We start from the raw sequence: 7500 nt of genomic DNA on the forward strand, positions 1-7500 counted from the left end.
CAGGAGGGATGTCTCTCCCGGCGGCGAATGGGTCTACGTCCCTTCAGGAGACTCCAGAAGGCACCGCTCTCCAGACTCTCGGTCCAGTGAACGAGCCTCTAGGTTGTCGCTGCCTACGCACAGCCTAGAACCGCTCGACCTGCCACGCAGGAAGGACCTCGCTCTTAGGCACAAGTCCTCGAGGCCTCCGGTTCACCCCGCCCAGCGGGGGGAAACGCGCTTCCGAGAAGGCAGCCCGACCGAACCAGCCCAGCTGGGGCGGTCGTCGAGCAGGAAGGACCGGTTCCCGGGGTCGGGTCATCCCACCGGGACCGTGTCCTCCTCTTCCAGAGCCTTGGGGCAGTCGAAGGCCCTCCCGGAGTCGGTGGCTCCCGCCCTACGGCGAGACCCACCCGCGTACGGAGCGCCCTACGGTTACGGGTCGCCCTCCCTGGAACCGAGAGGAGAACGCCCTGTCTACCGTCCAAGCACGGCGCCCCCACGCCAAGCCGAGGCCTCGGCCGACGGAGGCGAGGCTTCCCCGTCGAAGGACTCCGCCTACAGAAGGGTGGTAGGTCTCATCAGAAGGCTCCATGGGATTCCAGAACCCTCGGCGCCTAAGGTGAATGCCTGGAGGTCGAGCCTCCTGAGATACACTCACCGTGACGCCCTGCTGAAGTCCTCCCTGGCCCTTCCTCTCGCCCCAGACCTAGTACTGGGACAAGAATACATTGACAACTTGGTGGCCAGCAGTGCGGAGGCCCCCAAGTCCCAGAGTGCCTCCAAACTCCTCCAAGGTCTCAAACCACAGGGCAAGGTTTATATCCCGGAAGGACGGCGCCCAGGTCCCTGTAGGGTGGACCCAGCCTTAGACATCCTGGGACAAGGCGGCTCGGACGAAAGGGCCTCTTCAGCCCCTGTGTCCTTCTCACCCACTGAAGCCGGCATGATGGAGGAGATGTCAAGAGATCTTGTGAACGTCTCCTCATGGCTGGACTGGTGGGCCTCCACGTTGGTTAACGTATGAGCCTCCACAGACCCCGACGATCCTGAGCAACAAGGTCTCCTGACGGACCTTCTCACCTCCGGGGGTAAAGCCCTCAAGTTTATGGCTTATCAAGCACTCTCCTTGACGGCCAACTGGGTCCTTCGAAAACGGGACACAGTGCTTTCTAAGTTGGCAAGGAAAATCCCGGACAGAGAGGCCCGAGTGGTTCGTAGCCTACCCCTAGGAGGTGAGTCGCTGTTTCCGTTGAAGGAGCTAGAAGTACTAATGGAGAAGGTGTCCAAGAGGAGAGAGACCAACGTCCCCAAACAAACATCCTCCAGGAGGCCTCCTTACAGGAGATCAGTCTCGGACAGTGCCGTGACTCCTCAGGCCACCCCCAGCTCTTCGAGGAGGGACGCCCCCTCCTCCTCCTGGACAACAACTCCACAGCCCTCCCGCAGGGGAGCACCAGCTTCTGCCAGCTCCTTCAGGTCAGGTTACTCCGCCTCGAAGAGAGGCAGATCAGGCCGCCCCTCTAGGAGAAGGTAGAGGGAGAGGCCCCCTACTCCCGCCCAAGCCTCGGGTTGGGGGATGCCTCAGACCACATTGGCAAGCATGGAAAACGCATGGGGCGGATGCTTGGACGGTGTCCGTCCTGAAAGAAGGCTACAGGGTCCCCTTCATAGCGGATCCACCCCCTCTTATTCCAGCCACCCAGACAGAATGGTTGGCTCCCAGGGACCCGTTGAAAAGGGCCACCCTGCAAAAAGAAGTTTCCTCCATGTTGGAGAAGGGAGCCATGGAAGAAGTCCTTCTCCCAGGGCCAGGCTTCTACAGCCGCCTGTTCCTGGTGGAGAAAGCAACGGGGGGGTGGAGACCGGTGATAGACCTGTCGGCTCTCAACAAGTTCGTCAAGAAGACGAACTTCAAGATGGACACCCCAAAATCCGTCCTGATGTCCTTGAGGGAGAAGGATTTTATGATGACGATCGACCTCAAGGACGCGTACTTCCAGATTCCGGTCCACCCGTCGAGTCAGAAGTTCCTCCGGGTAAAATGGGGCTCCCAGATCCTGCAGTTCAGGACCCTCTGCTTCGGCCTGTCGACGGCCCCTCAAGTGTTCACGAGGGTCTTCGCGACGGTCTCAGTATGGGCTCACGAACGAGGTATCCGCCTCATCAGATACCTGGACGACTGGTTGCTCCTTTCCAGCTCAAAGGCCCTCTTGGAAGAGCAAGGGAAGGACCTCCTCCAATTCTGCAGGAGTCTGGGAATCATTATCAACCTGGAAAAATCGAACCTAACTCCATCCAACAGAATGGGGTACTTGGGTATGACGTTGGACACCGTGCAGGGGAAGGCCTTCCCCTCGGAAGGCAGGATACAGAACCTCATCAATATCATTCAGCCGTTCCTGTCAGAGCTTCCCAGGAGGGTGAAAGACTGGCAGAGGTTGATAGGTCACCTGGTCTCATTAGAGAAACTGGTTCCCCAAGGGAAGATACGGCTCAGACCCGTACAATGGAACCTCAAGGCTCTATGGTCCCAGACAGGCTCTCAGAAAGCGTTGATTCCGGTCCTTCCGGACACGAGAGCAGCCTTAAAATGGTGGCGATGCCAGTCGAACTCCCTCAAGGGGATGCCCCTCGGGTCCTGTCCCCCCGAGTTTCTCCTGTTCACAGACGCATCCAGCCTAGGGTGGGGAGCCCACCTGCGGGAGGAAACAGCAAGCGGTACCTGGTCGGAGACCGAAAGGCAGCTCCACATCAACGTCCTGGAGCTAAAGGCAGTACAGAAGGCATATCTGCACTTTGCAAGACGGTTGAAGGGAAACACCGTGGCCCTAATGTGCGACAACGCCACGGTGGTAGCCTACATAAAGAAGCAAGGTGGCATGAAGTCGAAGGAACTGTGCGACCTCACCATAAACATCCTGCATTGGGCGGACGAGCACCAGGTGATACTTCTAGCAAGGTTCATCCCCGGGAAGAAAAACGTGCTAGCCGACGGCCTCAGCAGAATGGGTCAGATAGTAGGGACGGAGTGGTCCCTACACCCAGAAGTGGCCAGACTCATCCTTCAACGCTGGGGCTCCCCGGTGATGGACCTCTTCGCAACAAAGCTCAACGCCAAGCTACCGGTCTATTGCTCCCCGGTACCAGACGAAAGAGCAGCCCTAGAAGACGCCTTCCAGCACAAGTGGGACAACCTGGACGTATATGCCTTTCCCCCCTCCACGCTGTTAAGGCAGGTGCTCAACAGAGTAAGAACCTCCCAAAACCTAAGGATGACTTTGGTAGCGCCCTGGTGGCCGGAGAGAGAGTGGTTCGCCGATCTAAAAGACCTGGCAAGCCATCCGCCTTGGCCTCTGCCCCCCAGGTCAGATCTGCTGAGTCAACCTCACTTCCTCAAGTTCCACGACAACCCTCTCTCTCTTCGCCTTCACGCCTGGAGACTATCGAGCGGCTCCTGAAGAAGGAGGGGTACTCCTCCGCCACAGCTAAGAGGATGTCCCTATACCTAAGAAAATCCTCTACCGTGGTCTACCAGGCGAAGTGGGCCGCCTTTACGAAGTGGTGCGCGGCAAAACACATAAGACCTCTTAAAGCCTCGGTCCCTGACATAGCTGACTTTCTCGTGTACCTTAGGGATAAAATAGGGATGTCAATCCCAGCTATTAAAGGAGTACAAGCAGCCTTAGGCCAAGTCTTTCTCCTGAAAGGCATCGACCTGGGGACCTCGAGACACATAGCGATGCTGATTAGAAGTTTCGAGCAGTCCTGTCCTCCTCAAGCCAGGAGAGTGCCCAGATGGGACCTGGCCAAGGTTCTGAAAATGCTGTGTCGTCCTCCCTTTGAACCCCTCAAAGATATCGGGGACAAAGATCTCACCCTCAAGACAGTCTTCTTGCTAGCCTTGGCTTCAGCTAAGAGAGTAGCTGAGATCCATGGTCTCTCCTACGACGTGGCACACTCCAAAGGGTGGAGGGAGGTATCCTTCAAGTTCGTACCCTCCTTTGTAGCAAAGACTCAGAACCCAGCAGTCTGGGACCCGAGGTTTGAAGGTTTCTCAATTCCGGCCATCCCCAAGACAGGCAATACGGAAGACCTGAAGTTATGCCCAGTCAGGACGCTCAGGAAGTACCTGGAAAGGACGGCTCATCTCCGCCCAGGTGCCAAGAACCTCTTCGTCTCTTCAGGTGTTAATAAGAAGCAAGTCTCCAAGAACACTATTTCCTTCTGGCTGAGACAAGTCATCACTAGGACTTATGAAGAGGAAAAGGTGGCAGTACCTGGCACTCCCCGCCCCCATGACATCAGAGGCCTGAGCACTTCCTTGGCCTTTGAGAGAAACATGGCAGTGGGGCAGATCCTACAGGCCGGCACTTGGTCACACCAGTCGACCTTCACGGCCCACTATCTCAAAGACTATTCAAGAAAGTCTTTGGATGGTTTCTTCATGGGGACAGTCATCGCCGCCCTCCAAGCTGTGTAGCGGCAGGCTAGAAGACGTCCCCAACAGTGAATAGACTCGTCCCTACTTCTTCAGGAGAAGACTCAGTAGAGAAGATGTTAAGAGGTAAGTCTTAAAATATAAGCGTAAGGTTTCCGCAGTTACCCTCTATCCGCTCTCTGTACCCCCGCATTCCGTAGCCCTCCAGGCACTATGTGCCAGACCAAGTGGCAGAATGGCTCTCCCGCCTCCTAAGGTGTAAGTCTCCTATAGAAAGTGGTTCTCGCTGAGTATATTGTGTCGGAACAAATAAAAAATTTTAAACAATTTTTATTTTTCCTAACATACTCACCGAGAACCACTTTCGGGTAATGGCCCTCCCGTCCGTCCCCGAGTGCCATTCTTCCATTGCCGAGTTGGGCTAAACGTCGAACTTAATGAGGATGCTGACCCGGGAAAGCAGTGACCTGCCCTAATCCGGCCCGCAGGGCGTATCCTGGCGGCGGGGGTAGAAACTATATGGAGCGAGATAGGGGGGTAGCGCGGGAAAATCTTGGTCGAGATTGAGAGGTCAAGGACTCTCCCATAGAAAGTGGTTCTCGGTGAGTATGTTAGGAAAAATAAAAATTGTTTAAAATTTTTGATATATATATATATATATATATATATATACATATATATATATATATATATATATATATATATATATATATATATATATATATTTATTTATTTATTTATAAAATGTATGTGTAATGTTTAGGCGTATGGGTTCCCTTGAGGAATAAAAAAACAACGATATCCTGCTTTCCAAAAAGCATCACATCCTGTATGTGGAATTCCCTTCCATCCCGATTTCCTAATCTTTTAATCTGCCTATTTTCAAGAGCCTGGCCTCTTGAACCTTCGGTGCGAAGTGCACCAATACGGCTTTAGTATCCTAATTTTAGTAACCATAACCTTTTTGGTCACTTTCTGAGAAGTTGCCCATCCCATCTGCGTCTCTAGTATAAAAGTGTAGGCCTACTCTGACCTGATATCTAAAAGTAACGGTCCGGAATAGTCTGTCGTAATCTGTTGTCTCTGGAACAAAGTCTAGTCAAGATTGTTCGTCTTCATCTTTTTAGGAGAAGCAGCTTCATTTAAGTTCTGTAACTAGATTTATCCAGATAGCATCTACACATTTAAAAAGAAAAAAAAATCTATCGAGCATGCGCAATCAGAATCGTTGTATCAATAGACAGCTGAACAGAAAGAAAATATACGATAGGAAAGTGAGAGAACATTAGGAGTAAAGGAGATGGTTTTATATTTTCATTTTAGTTTTAATTTTGTGGCAAGAGCTGAAAAACTCTTGCATTGAAAATGGAGTGGTTAGTCTTAATATATTTGAACAGAAAGAAAATTTACGATAGGAAAGTGAGCGAACATTAGGAGTAAAGGAGGTGGTTTTATATCTTAAGTTTAGTTTTAATTTTGTGGCAAGAGCTGAAAAACACTTGTATCAAAAATGGAGTAGTTAGTCTTAATATATTTCTAAGATGCCATTGAAAACCTGTTCTATAATTACTGGTCTTAATGATTTTCAGTAAACGTGCTACAAACCTTAAAATCTCCTTTATATCGATCGTCTGTGACTAAGATCCATTTTCTTCTGTGGTATGTTCAGGCTAAGAATACAATGTCCAAACTGTATTCCGTGCTCTGAATTATTCACAAGGCAGTCGGGTACATGCTCGCTTCCTTGTGGACCTCCAGACATACTATATATATATATATATATATATATATATATATATATATATATATATATATATATATATATGTGTGTGTGTGTATATATATATATATATGTGTGTGTGTATATATATATATATATATATATATATATATATATATATATATATATATACCTGTATATATATGTATATATATGTATATATATATATATATTATATATATGTATATTTTATATATATATATATATACCTGTATATATATGTATATATATGTATATATATATTATATATATGTATATATATATTATATATATGTATATTTTATATATATATATGTATATTTTATATATATATATATATATATATATATATATATATATATATATAGTTAGTTTTAAATTCTTATATTATTAAAATTTCGGATTTATTTCATTCTGAATTTTTGTTATAGCACAGCATTTGTTTAGTGGATAGTTGTGTTACTAAAAACATGGAAATAGGAAAAGATGTTGTTGAGAGAGAGAGAGAGAGAGAGAGAGAGAGAGAGAGAGAGAGAGAGAGAGAGAGATCTGCACTAGAGGTGTAGTCGTTAAGACTTGTCCAGTAGTAGTACCTTTAGGCCCAAATCCTAGTCGCACCTTAATCTAATATTATATTGACCAGTCTAAAATATGTATTATTATTATTATTATTATTATTATTATTATTATTATTATTATTATTATTAAATAAACACATTCCTATATCACCGGACTTGCTTTCATGAATTAAATTTCGCTTAATCTGGAGTCAGGATGCCTGAGAACTTCAAATCATTCATTCATTCGCTTAATCTGGAAGAAGCAAATGAGTCTGATCCTTGAATAAGCATACTTGACATATTTATTTTCATAAGTCATTTGCAACACTATTAGGCAACTGGAAAAGCAGAGATATAGACAAATTTTATCGGTATGAGGAGAGACAATACACATACATACATGAAGTGTAATATAAACAGTGGAAAGTAACGAGTTTGATTTAAAAGGAAATTTGTAGTAGCCCTTCATGATGCTTAGACCTCCCTGCTGACTCATGTTTCAGATTTCCTGAGATGTTCTCACACAAAACAAACCAATGTCTTATTTGAGGTGAGCAAACAAGCATCTTACCCAACACATTTTATATTAATGCCATGGACGGCTCCACCTCGAGTGAAAGGTTCAGTGACGATATAGGCTACCATTGCAACAAACTTAGCGTCTGAGATCTTGTATACGGCTTGGGTTATTGCAATTAAATTGAAAGGTCTCACTAAGGAAATTGTATTGATTTAGATTATATTGATAAGATTATATAGTA

Source organism: Palaemon carinicauda, chromosome 28 (genome assembly GCF_036898095.1).
Source record: "Palaemon carinicauda isolate YSFRI2023 chromosome 28, ASM3689809v2, whole genome shotgun sequence".
Classification (NCBI taxonomy): Eukaryota; Metazoa; Arthropoda; class Malacostraca; order Decapoda; family Palaemonidae; genus Palaemon; species Palaemon carinicauda.